Raw genomic sequence first — 20,022 nt, forward strand, 5'->3', positions numbered from 1 at the left:
CTTTTGGGTTGATTCCTTATTGCAAAGTTGTTTCTTGCATTCACCTATTTCTTTTCCTTTTGGGCGGCACCTGCTTCTCGCACGGTTGCTTTGGCTCGCACCTGTTTCAATTTTCCAAACAAAGAACAATTGTCAGTTTGAAAAAGGTGGTTGGTTCGGTGGCCTTGATTGTTCCAATTACTCGGTCCCGTCCTTATTCCTGTTGAGAAACTCTGCCGTTGATTGGTTTCACAAGCGATCCCCTTTAAAACTTATCAGACTCGCATTCCCGGATTTTGCGATGATTTGCCCGTGTAAGGCTTTGGTTCTTCCATCCCATTCTTCTTGGGGATTTTTAACGAGGCAGACTTAGTGGGGATTTTTATTGGGGCAGACTCAGTGGGGATATTTACAAGGCAGACTCGTTGGGGATTTGCCGGGGCAGACTCTTTGGGATTTTTACAAGGGGAGACTCTGTGGGGATTTTTACAAGGGGAGACTCTATGGGGATTTGCCGGATTTTTGTTTTTGTTCTACTTCGAAAACAATCATCATCATGATCAGTCGGGATCGAACTGACGTACCGCTGAAGCGGGGTATTTTCTTCGCTTCTTACTAAACGGAGCTCCGTGAAACCGGTCCTGCCACCTTTTCTTTCCAACACATTCGGAATTTAGGGTTAAAACGAAAAGGATTTAAGGAAAGGGTAAACAAAGAGCGGAGAAAACGAATTTTAAAAAAGAAGTGTCCCTTTCGGGACAAGAAAAACTTATCTGAGGCAAACATGTTGACTTTAAATTGACATGACATGCTTTTTGGACTGGATGTTCGACCTTCATGAACTTGCATTTCCTCATGAACCAAAACGGATTTATGTTCCCAAACCAGGGAACCTTGCCAGAACTTTCTGAGGTGGAATCATCTTTTTGGCCGACAGCGCCCTTTGCGGGTTTTCGCTAGTCGACCTCTCTCATTTCTCTTCTCACTGTCGCCTCATAGCACTCTTTGCGAGTTTTTTACTAAACAAGCTCTCTAATTTTCGATTTCTCTACTCCCGTCGCCTCATGGTGCCCGAAGGTTTTCACCGACAAGACTCTCTCATTTTATTTCTCTCAATTTCAGAATGTATCGGCTTCCAACCATGATATCTCTTGGTTTCTCACGCCTTCGGCAATTGATCCGAAGGACTTGTACTTGTTTTTTTTTTGGTAAAAGGAATTGTGGATGAAATTACAACTTCGAAACCATTTTGTGGGCCCTAGTTTCAACTTCAGGGTAAATTGGATTTTATTTTTGGTGTGACTGAACCCCAGAGAGAGGCTGCCTACGTATCCTTTCGGAATCAAGTCAGACGTAGTTCAGGCCAATCATTTGTTTGTTTTTTTCTTTTTTTTTCTTTTTTTTCTTTTTTTTTCCGGAGCATCAGGGATTTTTTGATCCTCAAACCTAAACTGCAGTGGCTAATCGCGTGGGACTTAACCTTTCCAACTTTATTTTACCTTTGTAGGCCTTTCTTTTCTGTCTTCTTTCTTCCAACTTCAATTTTAGAGCATTTGGGGGTACCTTGGTTTCTTCAACTTCACTGAGGCGATTAACCATGTGAAACTCAACCCTTTCAACTTCAATTGCCTTTATAGGCTGCCATGGCCAGTCGAGGTCGTCTTGATGCCCCTGCTGAGGCTGGGTGCCTTTTGCACATTAGCGTGTATCAAACGAAAGCCCTGTAAATCAGTCTTGCCATCCTTTCTTTGTCTTGGTTTTGGAACAGTGTTAGACCAAAAAGGATTAAAAGAGAAACAAATAATTGAATGGTGAATGAGTTTAAAACTAGAAGTGTCCCTTTCGGGCAAAGGAGAGAAGGACTTATCTGGAGTACATGCGGACTTCAATGAACATGACATGTCTTTTGGACTGGATTCCTGATCTGTGTAAACCGTCCGACTCTCAAAAATTCATCACAACTTTGCCTTGAATACCGAGGAACCTTGCCAGGACTTTGTTGATGCCGATAGCTGTGAGGATCTTATTTTCGATCATGGGCGCCCTTTGTCGGTTTTCACGAGCTGGCATTTTTCATTTTATTTCTTGCCATCTCCTTATAGTGCCCGTGTGGGTGTTCACTAACAAGACTTCTCATTTTGATTTTCTCTGCTTACTGTCGCCTTACGGTGCCCGTGTGGGTTTTCACCAATAAGACTCTCTCATTTTATTCTTCTCATTTTGTTGTATCAGGTCCAAATAACTCCATCCTCCCATTTTGAACCGCTTTTCCGATTGATCAGAAGGACTTGAACAAGGTTTGGGGTGAAAAGAATTTGGATTAAACTACAACTTTGGAACCTTTTAGGCGGGATCATTGCTGAACCGTTATAACTTCTGCCCCAGTTTCACTTTTGGGGGACTTTGGATTTTTGTTTTGGTGTGACTGAACCCCAATGAGAGGTTGCCTACGTATCCTTTCGGAATCAAGTCAAACGTAGTTCAGGCCAATCATTTTGTTTTTGATTTTCTTTTGTTTTTCTGATTTGCTTTGTTTTTCACTTTCTTCTTCCCTTCCGTTTCCTTTTTTTTCATTTTCATTGTCTTTTCTTCCTTTTTTTTGTATATATATTTTCTTATTTTTCCAATTCTTTCTTCTTCTTCTTTTTTTCTTCATTTTTCTTTTTCATTTCAATTTCTTTTTTTTCATTTTATTTTCAATAATACTTTCAGGTTCCAAAGAGGGTAATCAAAGAAGAGTAACCAACTCAAATGGGTTTGCAAAGGGTTGATAGTGTTTGGGTAGCGAGAATGAAAGCCTTCGTCATCTCAACCGGAAAATATTAGAACTATATGTAGGATCCAACATAGTACCTTTTGACTGCATTTGCATTGACAGTTATTTCAAGGGCATTTCCTTCGATGTGTCCCAAGTACAACGCACTCTTTTGGCAGTACTCTTGTTGCAATGTATGTACCTTTCCAATCTGGACCCAATTTTCTTTCAGCTTTTCCAAATCTTTGTCTTGTTTCCTTAAGCTATTCTTCATTGCGACCCAATTCTTGATTCATTATTTCGAGGTCTGACAGAGTTTTAAGATCCGGGCATGAAGTCCGCAAGCATGTCATATTATTGAAATCTGCATTTAACAGAACTAAAAGAGAATGAGAAAATTGACAAGATTTAAGAAAAGAGACATTCCGGGAAAATGAAATATCAATTTCATTTGATTTTTTGATGATTTTTTTTGTTTTTATTTTTTGAAGATAGAAGGGTTTACATTGGAAAGTAAGACAATAAAGTAAAACATCTGGATCACACCCTGAGACAATCCAGATGCAGAAAGGATAGCAAGACTGGCTACCGAGACTCCCGTCTGATGGGGAACTTTCAGGCTTGGCAATCGTTTTTTGGCTTTTCTTCTGTCTCGGCAATGGCTGCAATAGCCTTCAGTGCCAGATCAAATTCCTCAGCTTCACAGATCATTCCGTCTATTGGCCCGTTTGTGAGAGTAGGCAGGGGAATGTTCATCATATTAGAAACCTTTTCGTCTCGGAGAACGATTCTTTCAGCTTCAATCAAGTCTTCAACTGCCATTTTGAGGGTCCAATGACCAACAGTCCTTTGTACCGTGTCCCACTGCTCCGGAGTGGTATTCACATCTAGTATCAGTTCGATGCGGGAGGGGGGGACTCGGTGTTTGGCCGATTTTGGGCCACTGGCTGCAGCAGACTTCGCCTGACTAGCTTTTGGAACAAGCCTGAGTATGATTCACCAATAGGGGTGAACTGATTCCTTTTGAAAGACTCTCTTGGGTAAGGATTGTACTGAGGAACATTTGATTGGGGACTATATTGAGCTTGGTAAGGATGGACATTTCTGGGAGGTGGAGCTCAGTTTTGTGTATAATGTTGTGGTCGCGTGCAAGGCTGCATGTTCATCACCGCATACCAACAAAACCAATCACCTGAACAGAACATGGCTAATTTACTCACACACACAACTTTGTTAGTTTTGAGGCATTTAACATATAGGAAATCGCACGTTGGGATGCAATGCACCTAAACAGTTAAACACTTCTAACATGTGTTTGAACGGGTTGCATGTTTCATCCCGACCTTAAACTAGCCCTCTTCATTATGTACCTCTTTTCTTTTATTCCTGCCTCTCTTTAACCACTCTTGATCTTGTTTTTGCCGCTCTTTCATTTTTTGCACTCTTTTTTTTATTTTGTCACTCTTTTCCCTATTTTTCACTATTTTTTCTTTTCTCTTTTTCACTCAATTTTCTTTCTCCTTTTCTTTCAGTTTATTTTTTCACTCAATTTATTTTATAGCTATGATCGAATCCGATGGAGATTGCCTACGTATCATGACCCCGCATGAATCAGATCTTGCGTAGTTCGGGACAAACAAGTGCAAAAATAAAGAAACAAGTGTTCATTTTGCATTGTGCTCATCCTGCACATTTATTAAGATGATTTAAGCAAAAATGATTTGACTCAAAAATGATTTGACTATATTTTAGAAAGAAAGATCCGATTTTCGAACACGGCCTTTCAGAACTTCGGGGATGAAGATTTTAAGGCTGTGAGGGTCAACCTGATCAAAACTTTAAAGGATGATCGAAAGTGGCCGTTTATGCAAAGTCAGCCTTCCGTCGTCCCTTTCGGGAACATTTGGTTGTTTTTGACAAAAACAACATCATTTGATTTATTTATGACTCTTTTTTTTCAAAATAGTGGCCCGACATTCTTCGGGGACGAGGATTCTAAGGCTGTTGGGCAAATTGGTCAAAATTCAAAAAATGACCAAAAGCGGCTGTTTACGCAAAGTCAGCCTTCCGGCGCGTCCCTTTCGGGAACATTCAGCTACATTTGACAAAAGTGGCATCACCCGACTCATTTATGATGAAATTAAAATTCTGACATTTTGGCTATTTCTAAAAAAGGGGAGGTTGGACCCGATGAGGGTTGCCTACTTATCTCACACCCTGCGAGAATCAAACCGGCGTAGTTCGGGCGATCGTGAATAGGGTAAGTAAACTAACTCTTTTTTTTTGGAATAATTTTTTTTAAATGCTTTAAAAGAATAAAGGTTTTTTTTTTGGATTTTTGTTTCTTTTGGATTTTACTAAAAACAATGCTTTAAAAGAAGAAAAGGATATATTTTTTTTGGATTTTTGAACTTGACTCTATTTTTTTATTTTGAAAGAAAGACTTTAAAAAAAAAAATTCCTTTTCTTTTGATTGGAACTTTGAGAATTTTAAAAGTAAAAAAAAAAGAAAATATTTTTGGATGAATTTTCATTTGTTCTCTCTTTTTCTAAATAAGAAAGAAAATATTTTCTTTGGATTTTGGTTGTCGTCTCTTAATTTTCGAAAGAGGCATTTTTAAGAAAATATTTTGGATTTTCGAGTTTTTTTTTTAAATTTACAAAAGTACTTCTAAAGAAAAATGAAAATATTTTTGGACTTTAATTTTTTAATTCTATGACATTTACGAAAGAAAGACTTTTAAAGATGGAAAGTCTTTAAAAGAACGAATATATATATATATATATATATATATATATATATATATTGGTTCTCTTTTTTTGATTTTTTTTTGATTTTTTTTTGGAAAAATACTTCAAAATAAAGAAAGCCCGTATTTTGGATTTTGATTTTTTATTTCTTTTTATTATTTTTTTTAATTTCTTTTTCCGTATGAAATACTTCAGAAGGAAGGAAACTACCCTTTTTTTTGAGTTTTAAAAACTTTTTTTTTTTGAGTTTTCTAAGGAAAGATTTCTAAAGAAGGAACTAATGAAAAATATTTTTTTTTGGATTTTTTTGAAAATTGGGGTCGGAACCAAATAGGTTTGCCTACGTATCTCACATCCGGTGAGAATCAGACCCGCGTAGTTCGGTCCGATCAGGAATAGAGGAAATAAACTAACCCTTTTTTTCTGAATAAAATACTTACAAAGAAAAGGAGAAAATATTTTGGATTTCGATTTTTTTTTATTGTTTTTTATTATTATTTTTGAAAAGAGACGACGACTAAAGAAATATTTTTCTTTGAATTTTAACTTCTTTTCACTCTTTTTTTTTGAAATTTCGAAAAATCTTCTAAGGAAGTATTTGGACTATTAGTCTGAATTTATGAAAGAGATACTACAAAAGAAAAAATATATTTTGAATTTTGAATTTTCCCTTTTTTTTTAAATTTTTAAACAAATACTTTTTTTTGGATTTTGAAAGTGCTTAAAAGGATTTTTTTTAGTATTATATATGTTTTTTTTAATAAATCAAATTAAACGACAAATTTTGTTTTCATTTTTTTTAAAGAAAATTTCGGCGAGGTTTTGACACTACTTGGACATTGGTTTTATTTTTCTAAAAATAAGTAGTTATCTCCCTACGCTGCTATTTTTCTTTTCTTCTTTAAATTATTTTTTTGATTTCAGAAACCGGTCAGCATGCAGATCTGAAGCAAATAAATGCGCAAAACAAACGGGATGCAGCAGGATGGTCTTTTCATTTCGGGTTGCTTGTCCTAGACAGACCCAACCCCTGTGTTGAGTCCCCTATGTCAAATGCAACGTGATACAAATAAGCGTTCCTACTAGGGATCCGGCATGAGGTTTTGTTATACTAGGTTCATCCTGGGTATATGTTCTAGACTGTGTACCCGAGCGGACAACTCGAGTCGAGGAGAGGGCTACGTACCGGGGACCCGCGAGATCGTCTGGCTTTGTAACTTGTCCGGCCTCTTTCTTATTTCAGGGTATGAAACTAACAGAATAGGGAGTCTTGACCAGCAAGCTCCTCCCCGGAGGTAAGAAGAGAAGGGTTTCGGCACAGTTTATATACAGTTCAGATAATATCAAAACGGTAAAAGACAACATTTAGCACGTTATGCCCAAACATTAAAGATCAGATAATAAAGCCAAATATAACAATTATTCTAAGCTTGAATTCTGAACCCTAAACTAACGTTCTGCGTTCTTGTCCCCAGCAGAGTCGCTAGAGCTGTCACACCTCCTTTTTGCGCGCCCGCCCCGGAGGGCAGAATGCGCGAGGGAGTTTTTCCAATTTAAGTGACAATATTCGAAAATGGGATTATTTATTTATTTCAGAGTCGCCACTTGGGAAAGGTTTGGCTTTTGGTGTCCCAAGTCACCGGTTTATCTTGAATCCCAAATCGAGGAAATTTTCGACTTTCCAAATGAAGTCTGCGAACCAGAAATTCTAAGTAAGGAATTCTATTGACCCGAGGGAAGGTGTTAGGCACCCCCGAATCCCTTGGTTCTAGCACGGTCGCTTAAATTGTTATAATGTCTTAAATATCTGATTTTAATACATGTTATAACGTATGTGCTTTTTTTTTTATTTAAGTTTAAACCGCTTTTATTATTATTATTTTTTATAGAATTGCAACGTCGTAAAAATGCATCTCGAACCACGTCACAATCAATGCACCCGTGGTTGTTAACACATTCCGACTCCGTTGAGATTTGAATTTGGGTCACATAAATGCGCACCCGAATTTAAGAATATAATTTAATTAAGTCGCGCCTAAAGAGTCTAACGCGTTATTATCTTTGGGGAGGGCAGTGAAATTCACTAAATGGTCCATCCCAAATTCTAAGTATTTTATTGTGACCAGTTATTGAGGGCCTCGCAATTTGCATTTTTATTTGGCGAGGCTCGTCTCATTATTTTAAAAGGATAATCTTAGCATGACTACATTTTCTATTTTTCGTTTTCTAAAATAAATGAAGATAAGGTCCTACTTTATTACTTTCGAGTTATTATAGTTAAGTTTCGAAAGTGAGGTGTTTAAAGAGTTTACATGGCAACACATAGAACATTCTACATACAGACAGTAAAAGAAAGAAAAGATTAAATTACAACTTCAAATCTTTTTCATTTTTTGCATTCATGCCTCGAGTGGCTTACAAGATGAACCAGTGTATCAGTTTGTCTACCTGGTATTTGGGAAAAGCAAGGAAAAAAGATGAAGATCAGTAGAAGCAGCAGTAGTGTAAATACACAGCAACAACAACAACCCAACAGCAACAAATTCGAACCAGATTCAAGGCCCAGAAAACTTTGAGGATAAAACCGAACAACTCAATAGAACAAACCCAAAAGTTTGTAAGCAAACTAAACAACAACCAACCCACGCGTGTATTAAACCCGAAACTAAACACGTTTCTCACTTTGTTTTTGCTTTCTCTTTTTAAACTCTCCAACACTCTCTTAGGATTCTCAGAATGTCTTCTTCTCTCCAAAAATAATCCTTTCTAATGTTCAAGTCCTTTCTCAATTCCCCTCTCAAGTCTTAGTTTTTTTAAAATGTGTCCAATGACTCTATTTATAACAACACTCTTGTCTTGAATCCCCAACCCCAAATATTCCCCCAATTTCATCCTTTGTCCCCACTACTTAATGTTTTCTTTATTTTAAATCCTTGTCCCCCATGCCCACATGTTTTGTCCCCCACTACATTAAATATATATATCAACCCCACCCCATTATATCTTGTCCCCTATGCTTAACATAAACAATTATATTATTCCCCCACTACATTATGTCTTGTCCCCCCATTATATTAAATAATTATATCAACCCACCCCATTACATCTTGTCCCCCATGCTTAACATAAACAATTACATTATTCCTCCAACCTTACTGCAATTACCATTTTACCCCTGAACGTACTGCAATTTACCAAACTACCCCATCAGCTATAACCAATTCACCTAATCAATTCCAACCAAAATATAGCAAATATGACCAATTTCTAAACAAATTCAAACAAATCTCATGAACACGGATTGAATCATACAGCTTCAAATTAATGGTAATAAGTTAACCATATTGGGAACCAATCCTGGTTAACTTAGACAAAAAATGAATGAGCAAAGAGACAATAACATCAACAACAAAAATACATGATTCAAACTAAATCAACAAATCAAAAACCAAAACAAAACTCACATTAAATTACTGGAATAAAAACGAACTTCAAACAAAGAATAAACATGCATTAAATCTATATTAAACAATAAACATGACGGATTCACATGATTTAACCAACATTAACAATTTCTGAAAAAATACATAACAACACATGAAACAAACTGAAGAAATAATTAATTAAATTTCAATTTGAATCTAACGACATTAAACTAACAATTTCACATGAACAAACCGTAAAATTAACAAAATAATGAACACACACAAAACAAAAATCAAATATTTACCGATTTTAGATTCGAGAATATCAAAAACAAAATACGGACAAAAATGAAACTCAAAACCCACTAACCGAATCGAAACGACGAAGAACTTGAATGAGAACAAATCTGTCCGGAAACGACTATCGTGCCAAAATAGCTCAACGCCGAAGACGACCATGAATGGACGACCAAAGAAGCTGGTCGTTTGGTATCGTTCGAAAACGAGGCAGTGGCAGCTCGTCAAAGAAGATGGACGAAGCAGAAGGTACCAGAACCCCGGAGCAACAGCGGTTGCTGCTGCTGCGTCGCCTGGAGGTCGACTGGGCGGTTATGGCGATGAAGGAGCAGCTAGGAAACGCCTGGTATAGCGCTGCTGAGTCGCCGCTGGGCGTGAGGAGATGAAGTGGAACAGCAACCACTACTATTGCTGGACCTGGGGACTCAACGAGGCAGGTTGTTTCGAGACAAAACGAAGGTCGCCGGATTTAATGGGGGGTTGCCGGACTGGTTCACGTGAGGTGAAGTAGGAGCAGTCGAGGCAGCTGGAGGTAGCAAGAAAGGAAATGAGCTCAATGGAGGAGATGAAGTAGCAGGGAGCTAGCCATGGCAGCCATGGGAGCTGGACCTCGACTGACTGCGGTCGTGAAGGTAGCCATGGTCGAGCTTGAGCTCGACAATGGAGAAAAACGGAGCTGGGCGATGGACTATAGTGGTGGTGTGTGTGTGTGTATGTGTGTGTGGCGACATGAGGGGGGAGGCAGCCATGGTTGCTGCTCACGTTGGGGTCATTTGGGACGAAGGGAGAAGACGAGGAAGGGGGCGGGTAGGTGGTTTTTTAGGGTTTGTCCTTGTTTTTTTGTTTTTATCAAATGTAAGATAGGGGTGTTGGGTATTTGGGTTATGGACCGGGTCGACCCGGTTTGAAATGGACCGGGTCATGGGGAAGGTTGGGTATTTTCTTGGGCTTGTGGCTTGAATTTGAAGAAGAGCCCAATTCCGATTTTCTTTATATTTTTGCTCTCTTTTCTTCTTTTATTTTTCTAAAACTAAATTCTAAAAATCCTTAAATTATTAATAAGTTATAGAAGCGCAAATTAACTCCCAATAACAATTAACGTACAATTAAGTAATAATTAAGCATAAAATTGTACATTTGGACATTAAATGCAAAAGATGCCTATTTTTTATAATTTTTAATTTTTGTAAAACAAACTTAATTACTAACAATTGTAGAATTAAATCCTACATGAAAAATGCGACATATTTTTGTATTTATTAATTTAACAAATAAACATGCATAGACAAATACAAATAATTATCCAAGAATGTCACAAAAATTCTCAAAATTGCACAGCAAGGAAAATCGTTTTTATTTTGAATTTTTGGGAGTAATACTTTCATAGGGAAAAAATTACGTGCTTACACATAATAAAGTAGAAGAGAACGTCGGGCCTGCGGACGCCTGCAGGACTACCTCGGTATCTCTGGCTGGACTGAAGGCAGGCATCCCACGTGCTACTATCCAAAAGCTGTTCCGGAATCTGCATATAGTGCATAGTGTAGCATCAGCACAACCGACCCCATGTGCTGGTAAGTGCCTGGCCTAACCTCAACGAGGTAGTGACGAGGCTAGGACCAGACTCCAGATAAACATGTGCAGTTATATAGTATACAACGGAAAATAAACATGAATAAACAATTAACACGGGAGGAGTACATGCTACGGGAGAAATATCGAATCCAGCAGAAACTTAAGAGAAATATGAGAAAACAATTCAAGATTTACAACGAAACCATAATAACACTGTTGCGGCGTGCAACCTGATCCATTTATATCACCGTTGCGGCGTGCAACCCGATCCAATATAACATTGTTGCGGCGTTCAACCCGATCCAACATAACATTGTTGCGGCGTGCAACCCGTTCCATAAATAGTATTGTTGCGGCGTGCAACCCGATCCAACATAACATTTATATACCTTTAGCAACAACCATACCAAGAGTCCCGACAAGGGATCAACAATAAGCTACACTATCCCGATAAGGGATTCGACAGTAAAAGTAAATACGTCCCGGCAAAGGAGAAACAACTATAACCAATCTTAACCCAACTTCTACTCATCTCAGCTAACACCAATACTCAATCATAGGTAATTTCCACGAAAACAAACTTAATCCTTGCTCAGTATCGAGAATCATTAATTAAAGCATCCGTAGTACTATTTAAGAACACAAAATAAATTGCAATTTAAGACTCACGGTCATGCTCGACACCAACGTATAGATACTCGTCACCATGCCTATGCGTCGTACTCAACAAGAAGCAAATAGCAAATAGGACACCACTCCTAATACCTCAAGCTAAGGTTAGACCGAACACTTACATCGAACTTCCACGGCCAACTCAAGCCTCAAACACCGCCTTTTCTTTTGAATTTGAGTCCAAATCAATTGTATCTAGACATAATCGACTTAATAACATCAATAAACGCTAAATAATCCAATTCCAATGCTTAATTATAGCTTTTCCATCATTCTTCCCAAAAAGTCAAAAATTTACCCCGGGCCCGCTTGGTCAAAACACGAGGTTCGGACCAAAATACGATCACCCATTCACCCACGAGCCCGAATATATATTTTGTTTTGAAATCCAACCCCAAAATGAGGTCAAATTTCCAAATAATCAAAAAGCCCTAACTCTACCCAAATCCCTAATTTTCTACCCTTAATCTCATATTTTAGGCCTAGAAATCTAGTGGGTGTTGATAAAAATTGGAAGAAAATGAGCTTAGAATTACATACCTATGAAGCTATGGTGAAGTTCCCCTTCAAAAATCGCCCAAGAGGTGTAGAGAAGATGAAGTTTATGAAAAATGGTGGAATTCCCATAATACATTCTGTTTTTGGAACTTAATATAACTGGGCGAATTTGCTCTATGGGTTCGCGACAGGCTCATCACGTTCGCGATGAGCTAGGCCTGAGAGACCTTCGCATTCCTATAAATGGGCTCGCGTTCGCAGAGAACTAACTCCTCGAGCCTTCGAGTTCGCGTCCAGGTGGTCGTGTTTGCGTAGGTATAATACCCCCCTGCCCAGGCTCATAAGCCATCGCGTACGTGTATGCTAGATCGCGTTCGCGAAGGGTATCCCCCCTTAGTCTCGCGTTCACGTCACCAGCTTCGCGTTCGCAAAGAAGAAATTTGGCACCTGGGAGATTTGCCTTACGCGTTCGCGAGTGTGCCCACGTGAACGCGAAGAGAAAAATCCCTAGGCACTGAACAACAAAAACCTGCAACTTTTATGAGTTCAAAAACCTTCCGAAACACATCCAAAACACACCCCAGCCCTCGGGGCTCCAAACCAAACATATGTACTAACTCTAAAACATCATATGAACTTATCTGTGCAATTAAATCGCCAAATTAACCCCTTAAACAACGAATTAAACCTCAAAATCAATGAAATATTTCAAAACTTCTTAAAACATCAAATTTTGCATTTAAGGTCCGAATCACGTTAAACGGATTCTGTTTCTTATGAAACTTCACAGAATTATCTTAAATTACATATAAGACATGTACCGGGCGTCAGAACCAAAATACGAGCCCGATACCAATATGTTCTAATCAAAATTCATTTCCAAATCCTTTAAACAGTTTGAGAAAATATTTTTTTTTTAAAATTCATTTCTCGGGCTTGGGACCTCGGAATTTGATTCCGGGTATGCGCCCAAGTCCCATATTTTCCTACGGACCCTCCGGGACCATTAATCACGGATCTGGGTCCGTTTACCCAAAACATTGATCGAAGTCAAATTAATTCATTTTATTGTCAAAATTTATCATTTTTCATAGATTTTCACATATAAGCATTCCGGCTACGCGCCCAGACTATGCACGCAAATTGAGGTGATGCTAAAAGAGGTTTTTAAGGCCTCGGAACGCATAATTCAATTTAAAAACAAGTAAAATGTCATCACATTCTCCACCTCTAAAACAACCGTTCGTCCTCGAACGGACAAAAGAAGGAAGTACCTGAGTCGGGGAAAAGATGGGGATAACGGCTCCGCATATCGGACTTGGACTCCCAGGTCGATGTCTCAGTAGGCTGACCTTTCCACTGAACACGAACAGAAGGAAAACTCTTCGATCTCAACTGACGAATCTTTTGGTCTAGGATAGCTACCGGCTCCTCCTCATAAGACAAGTCCTTGTCCAACTGGACAGTGCTAAAATCTAACACGTGGGATGGATCGCCGTGATATTTCTGAAGCATGGACATATGAAACACTGGATGCACGGATGATAAGCTCGGCGATAATGCAAGTCTATAAGCCACCTCTCCCACTCGATCAAGGATCTCAAACGGGCCAATGAACCTAGGGCTAAGCTTGCCCTTCTTCCCAAATCTCATCACGCCCTTCATAGGCGACACTCGAAGCAAAACTCGCTCACCGACCATAAATGCTAAATCACGAACCTTGCGGTCAGCATAACTCTTTTTGCCTGGACTGAGCTGTACGGAGCCTATCCTGAATGATCCTGACCTTGTCCAAGGCATCCTGAACCAGATCCGTACCCAACAACCGAGCCTCTCCCGGCTCAGACCATCCAAACGGAGACCGATATCGCCTACCATATAAAGCCTCATAAGGAGTCATCTAGATACTCGACTGGTAGCTGTTGTTGTAGGCAAACTCTGCTAAAGGCAAAAACTGATCGCACAAGCCTCCAAAGTCAATGACACAAGCTTGGAGCATATCCTCCAAAATCTTAACGGTCCGATCGGACTGCCCATCCGTATGAGGATGAAACGTTGTTCTCAACTCGACCCGCGTGCCCAACTCTCGCTGAACTTCTCTCCAGAAGTGTAAAGCAAACTGCGTACCTCAGTCCGAAATGATAGACACGGGAATACCATGAAGGCGAACAATCTCCCAGATATAGATCTCAGCTAACCTCTCAGAAGAATAGGAAACTGCCACAGAAATAAAATGCGCTGACTTGGTCAGCCTATCAACAATGACCCATACTGCGTCGAACTTCCTCCGAGTTTGCGAGAGTCCAACAACGAAATCCATAGTGATCCGCTCCCACTTCCACTCGGGAAGCTCAATCCTCTGAAATGAACCACCGAGCCTTTGATGCTCGTACTTAACCTGCTGAAAATTCAAACACCGAGCCACATATGCAACGATATCCTTCTTCATTCTCTGCCACCAATAATGCTGCTGCAAATCCTGATACATCTTCGAGACGCCCAAATGAATAGAGTACAAGGAGCTATGGGCCTCTTCTAAACTTAACTCCCGGAGTCCATCTACATTAGGCACAGAAACTCGACCCTACAATCTCAAAACTCCATCATCACCTAAGGTAACTTGCTTGGCACCTCCGTGCTGCACCGTGTCTCTAAGGACACACAAATGGGGATCATCATATTGCTGATCACGGATACGCTCCAATAATGAAGAACGAGTGACTTTGCAAGCTAACACATGGCTAGGCTCAGAAACATCCAACCTCACAAACTGATTGGCCAAAGTCTGAATATCCAAAGCAAGCGGTCTCTCACTGACTAGAATATAAGTAAGACTAGGGGTGGGCATAAAATCCGAAAAATCGAATTCCGAACTGAACCGAATTAATTTGGTATTTCGATTTCGGTTTTTTTGGTATTTCGGTTTATTTTGGTACAGAAATTTCGGTATTTCGGTAATTCGATACGGTATACGGTATTGGATTATTGATATTTCGGTATATCGAAATAGTTTAATGAGGTGAGATCAATATTTCCGTGTCCTTGTCATTATTAGTTCTGATTGGTTACTCTACTCAACCCTGCTATAGCATCTCAATAAGCAATGAACTATGAAGTAGAAGATAATTGTGCTAAACTGCAAACTGTGATGGGCCAGAAACAAGAACAAGGCCCAGTTCAGAAAAGAAAAAGAAATAGGGAAGGACCATCTATCTGTTGAAATAATGTTAAGAAAATGTCATCATTCTTTTCTTGTTTATGAGTATTTATCAGCCTCAAGTACATTTGAAAATTTATGTTCATTTGCTGTAACATTGTCATTTGATGGGCTTAGTACAAAATGAACTAGTCATTGGAAGACAAACAACTATAAATCATATCATCTAATCTTTAATTAGTTTGGAGTTTCTATCTTTACTATTAGAGTAATTAAAGGTAAAATAATGTTGGCGCCAGATTTTGCAAGTTAATGGAGGGGAAAATAGTGAAGATTTGGTTTAAACCGAAATCGTACCGAAATAGTACCGTACCAAAATAAGAAATACCGAACCGTACAGAAATATTATGGTACGGTATTTGGTATATACAATTGATAAACCGAATGTCACACCTCCTTTTTCCGACCCCCGCGAAGGGCGTAGGAGTTTTTTCCAATTAAAGGACAATCGAAACGGGATTTATTTATTTATTTCAGAGTCGCCACTTGGGAGATTTAGGGTGTCCCAAGTCACCAATTTTAATCCTGAATCGAGGAAAAGAATGACTCCATATTACAGTCTGCGTACCAGAAATCCGGATAAGGAATTATGTTAACCCGGGAGAAGGTGTTAGGCATTCCCGAGTTCCGTGGTTCTAGCACGGTCGCTCAATTGTCATATTTGGCTTATTTATCTGATTTTAATACAATTATGAACCGATGTGCCAATTTTAACTTTTTGCCACTTTATTATTATTATTATTATTTTTAAAAAAAAATAAAATTGTGAACATCGTTTAAAACATGTCTTTGGATTACGTCACATGAAATGCACCCGCAATCCGGAACACATTTTTATTCAATGTTTTAGGATTTAGATTTGGGTCGCATGAAATGCGCATCCGAGTTTAAGAAGGTAAAATTAATTAAATCGCGCCTAAAGAGTCTAGCGTATCATTATTTTGGGTAGGGCCGTGAAATTTGCTAAAACGGCTCCTCCCTAATTCTAAGTAATTTTTTAAAATAATTAAATAAATAAATGAGATTGGAGAATCCTGTAAATTTTTGTATTATTTACATCTATTTATTTTTAGCGAAATCCTTCCTTATTTTAAGAATATCCTTTAATGACTACCTTTTTATTATTACTAAGTTTGTCTATAAATATAAAATCAATATCTACATTCTTGAAAATAACATATTAAATAGAAGAGAAAAACAAATATTAACAGAAAGTAATAAAAATTATAATCATAAATACAACATGGAATAGTCAAAAAATAAAATAAAATAAAAACAAAAAAAAAACTAATTATCCCATAGTTGGATTAAAATTCAAATTGTTAGTAAGACTTTATTGAAACTAATTATTTACAAATACTGAAAATTGAAAGAAAAAATAAACTTGATTACTAAACCATATTTCTAAAAAATTTAAACAATTTAACCTTAACTAACTTTGTTTTAATTCACATCATGTCCTAATACTTGATTCGCAAACTAATTCATGTTTTAACTGAAATTAACTACATGATTCCGATTAACTTATCGTTGACGAAAAACCTTATGAATAAGGAACTTAGTCAATTTTTGCCAAACTGATTCAATAACGCCATTTTTTACGTTATTTCTTCTATTTTTTATATTATTAAACAGTTTTAATTAATAATCGGGTTTAAATATATTTCCTAATAATCTGGTTAAGGCGTTATTTAATATGTCGCTATAATATGCCTAGTTATGCCAAATGACAGTGATTTACAGAATAATAATACATGAATAACCTAAATACAATACAAAAATTAAATTAAACTAAATTAAAAATTTAACACTCCATTCTTCATTTCAGCTTACAAAATGCCAAAATTACAGTTGTGTACCTGATATTGTCAATATAAGAAGAAGAAAGTCAGCAACGTAATACGTAACACAGCAACAGCAACAATAACCAGCAATAACCAGTCAACGAAAATCCCAGTGACAGCTTTGAAAAATTCAAAATAAAATCCAGGAATGCCGAAAATAACGGACAGAAACCAAGGGAAATTTTCAGATTTTTGAAAGGCTAGTTAATCTTCAACCCTTAATTTCTACACCTGTATACCAGAATATTTATCAGGTGTGTACTACTTTCTCTTCTAATTTTCAACTTTTTTTTATTTTCTTTGTAGGTTTTTTTCTTTTCTTGAGAGTTTCAATATTTTTTCGGAATAAATGTTCAGCTCCTTTTTTCCTCTAATCTCTCTTTTTTTTTTGTCTGTCCCCCTATATCTGATTTCAAGACCTCTACTTATATCCCATCCTATAAATCTTTTAATCAATTAAAATCAACCCATTTTCTCTACCAAACCCATTATCTTCCCACTCATCCCCATTACATTAAATAAACATATCACACCACCCCATTATATTTTGTCCCCCATGCCTAACATAAAATAATGCAAGATTCCCCCCACTAAATTTTGTCTTGTCCCCCCTTTATATTAAATAACCATATCACAACCCACCCCATTTCATTTTGTCCCCCATGCTTCAAATAAACAATTACAAAATGTACAATTCCTAAACTACCCCTCCGACCCTATTGCAAATTACTATTTTACCCCCGAAAGTACTATAAATTACCAAACTACCCATCAGCTATAACACATCAATTAATCAAACTTAACCAAAATATAGACAATATGATTAATTTCTAACAATGTTCAAACAACAAATTTCATGAACATGAATTCTTCAACATTTCAACAACAAATCACATGAACATGATTTCTTCAACATTTCAACAACAAATCACATGAACACAAATTGAACAACAAAGAACAACTAAAATTTGATTGAACAATATTTTAGCAACAAACAATCCTATTTTCGGATTCAACAACAACAACAAACAAGTATATTTAGATTTCTAAATTCAATCATATTGAACTTAAAATCCACTCTAACAACATTACAACAAACAATTCTTATATTAAACTTTAAACAAGATTATGAGACCAATTCAAGAAATAATCACAAATGGTAAACAAGAAATCAAACTATACACATTTCGGATTCAAAATCAAACAAACATAATATGAACATGAATTAAATCTAAAAATAAAAACGACGGATTCAAATGACTAAAACCAACATACTTCCCTTATTACAACTAAATTCTTTTAGGCAAATGACAAAACAAAAACTAAGAAGAAACAATTATGAATTTAAACTTGAACTTAACAATATTAACAATTTCCGGAAAATACATCAAATACATGAAACAAATTGAAGAAACAATTAATTAAATTTCAATTTGAATCTAACAAATATTAAACTAACAAATATTCACTTAAACAATAATACAAACATGAAATAAACATGAAAACAACTAATTAAACTTCTATTTTGAAATCTGAAAATTAATTTTAACAAAGCACATGAACATGAACAAACTAGAAAAACGATTTCAACGATGAACAACGAACAAAACAAGAATCAAATATTTAACGATTTTAACTTTGAGAAATATAAAAACGAAAATGGACAAAATAAAATTCAAAACTACTAACCGGATTGAAACGACGAACGACTAACCAACGACGAACTCGAACTTAAGGATTCGGCTGAAACAACGTCGAAGCAGTAGCAATGGAGGTTAAGGAGAAACAGCGGCGACATCCTTTCGGAGCATCCATGGCTGCTCGTCGCAGCTGGACACGGGCAGCAGTTGACGTGCTCGGAACAGGAGCAGCTGGTCGACCATGGCAGCAGCTCGACGTGCTCGGAACAGGAGCAGCTGGTCGACCATGGCAGCAGCTCGACGTGCTCGGAAGGAGGAAGAAGCAGCGTCACGGCATCTGGGAGGAAGAAAGGAAGCCGCAACGATGGGGTTCCTCCTTCGTTGGTCGAGGGTTTTTCCGGCGTGACTGGGGTTGCCTCGGGTGGAAGACGAGGCTGGTTGTTTGACGATGAGGATGAAAGGGACTGCGAGGAAGCATCCATGAACGAGCTTGAGCTTGGGGTCGTTCATGGTGCGACGAAGAAAGCTTGGGGTCGTTCATGGTGCGATGGTGGAGTTGTTGGTGTTTAAAAGAAGAAGAAGCAGCCATGGGACTGCTCGTTCATGGTGCGATGGAGAAGATGAGGACGAGGCAGCCATGGGAGCTTGAGGGGGAAGCCATGGATGAGCTTTGGAGAAACTTGGAGAAGAAGAAGATAGGGAAGGGGGGGTGGCAGATTGTTTTGATTTTTTTTTTAGGGTTTTTGTCTTCTTTTTTTCTTTTGCTTTGTTTTGTAAAATGTAAGACAAAGGGGTTTGGGTCTTTTGGGTTATGGACTGGGTCGACCCAGTTCGAAATGGACTGGGTCGTAGGGAAGATTGGGCCATTTTTTGGGCCTGTGGCTTGAAATCGAAGAAGAGGCCCAATTCCGACTTTCTTTATATTTTCGCTCTCTTTTCTTCTGTTATTTCTCTAAAACTAAATTATAAAAATACTTAAACTATTATTAAGAACTAAATTAAGTTATAAAAGTGCAAATTAACTTCCAATAACAATTAACGCACAATTAAGTAATAATTAAGCATAAAATTGTATATTTGGACATTAAATGCTAAAAATGCAAACGATGCCTATTTTTGTAATTTTTTAATTTTTGTAAAACAAATTTAATTACTAAAAATTGTAGAATTAAATCCTACATGCAAAATGCGACATATTTTTGTATTTTTTATTAATTTAGCAAATAAACATACACAGACAAATACAAATAATTATTCAAAATATCACAAAATATCACAGAAATTCCACACCAAGGAAAATTACTTTATTTTTGAATTTTTGGGAGTAATTATCATATTGGGAAAAAATCACGTACTTACACCGAATACC

Source organism: Nicotiana sylvestris, chromosome 12 (genome assembly GCF_000393655.2).
Source record: "Nicotiana sylvestris chromosome 12, ASM39365v2, whole genome shotgun sequence".
NCBI classification, from domain to species: Eukaryota; Viridiplantae; Streptophyta; class Magnoliopsida; order Solanales; family Solanaceae; genus Nicotiana; species Nicotiana sylvestris.